The following is a 1,507-nucleotide window of genomic DNA, read 5'->3' on the forward strand; positions in this document are numbered from 1 at the left end:
TTACCCCCCATAAACTCATGTCATCTATTATACACTTATTTATGTCCTGCCAAACCCCAAAAACAGGACTAAGTGCATACAATACTCACAAGCTTTATTTAAATTGTATACAAATGTATTGCTACTCTAGTTAACTTAACACAACAGTCTTACACGCATTCGATCTCGTGGTCTATCTATAGATAGCATCCCCTTTTTTTTTCCTCTCATATTTACTATGTATTTTATTTATTATACACACTACAATTTCAGTATAAGTTAATGTAGCTTAATTAATAAAGCAAGGCACTGAAAATGCCAAGATGAGTCGCACGACTCCATAAACACAAAGGTTTGGTCCTAGCCTTCCTATTAGTTCTTAGTAGACTTACACATGCAAGTCTCCACGCCCCAGTGAGAATGCCCTTAAAATCAGCAGTGATCTAAAGGAGCAGGTATCAAGCACACTCTTAAGTAGCTCATAACACCTTGCTAAGCCACACCCCCACGGGATACAGCAGTGATAAAAATTAAGCCATAAACGAAAGTTTGACTAAGCCATACTAAAAAGGGTTGGTAAATTTCGTGCCAGCCACCGCGGTCATACGATTAACCCAAACTAATAGGCCCACGGCGTAAAGCGTGTTTAAGATACCTTTGCACTAAAGTTAAAACTTAACTAAGCCGTAAAAAGCTACAGTTACCATAAAATAGACCACGAAAGTGACTTTATAATAATCTGACTACACGATAGCTAAGACCCAAACTGGGATTAGATACCCCACTATGCTTAGCCCTAAACATAGATAATTTTACAACAAAATAATTCGCCAGAGGACTACTAGCAATAGCTTAAAACTCAAAGGACTTGGCGGTGCTTTATATCCCTCTAGAGGAGCCTGTTCTATAATCGATAAACCCCGATAAACCTCACCACCCTTTGCTAATTCAGTCTATATACCGCCATCTTCAGCAAACCCTCAAAAGGTAGAATAGTAAGCACAATCATTTTACATAAAAAAGTTAGGTCAAGGTGTAACTTATGGGGTGGGAAGAAATGGGCTACATTTTCTACCCAAGAACATTCCACGAACGTTTTTATGAAATTAAAAACTGAAGGAGGATTTAGTAGTAAATTAAGAATAGAGAGCTTAATTGAATAGGGCCATGAAGCACGCACACACCGCCCGTCACCCTCCTCAAGTAATAAGACACAACCATAACCATATTAACTTAACTAAGACACAAGAGGAGACAAGTCGTAACAAGGTAAGCATACCGGAAGGTGTGCTTGGATTAATCAAAGTGTAGCTTAACTAAAGCGTCTGGCCTACACCCAGAAGATTTCATTACTTATGACCACTTTGAACAAAAGCTAGCCCAACTAACCCCAAACTTAAGTATCACAGACATATAAAGTAAAACATTTAGTTAAATAATAAAAGTATAGGAGATAGAAATTTTAATTGGAGCGATAGAGATAGTACCGTAAGGGAATGATGAAAGACATCTTAACAGTATTAAACAG

General features: G+C 37.8%; 1 pseudogene; it reads left to right on the forward strand.

Annotated features, from left to right (window-relative positions):
* Window positions 1-326: 326 nt before the first annotated feature.
* LOC144310121 (18S ribosomal RNA) lies at window positions 327-1,281 on the forward strand (annotated as a pseudogene).
* Window positions 1,282-1,507: the final 226 nt, after the last annotated feature.

This window comes from Canis aureus, unplaced genomic scaffold (assembly GCF_053574225.1).
Source record: "Canis aureus isolate CA01 unplaced genomic scaffold, VMU_Caureus_v.1.0 ptg000436l_RagTag, whole genome shotgun sequence".
NCBI lineage: Eukaryota > Metazoa > Chordata > Mammalia > Carnivora > Canidae > Canis > Canis aureus.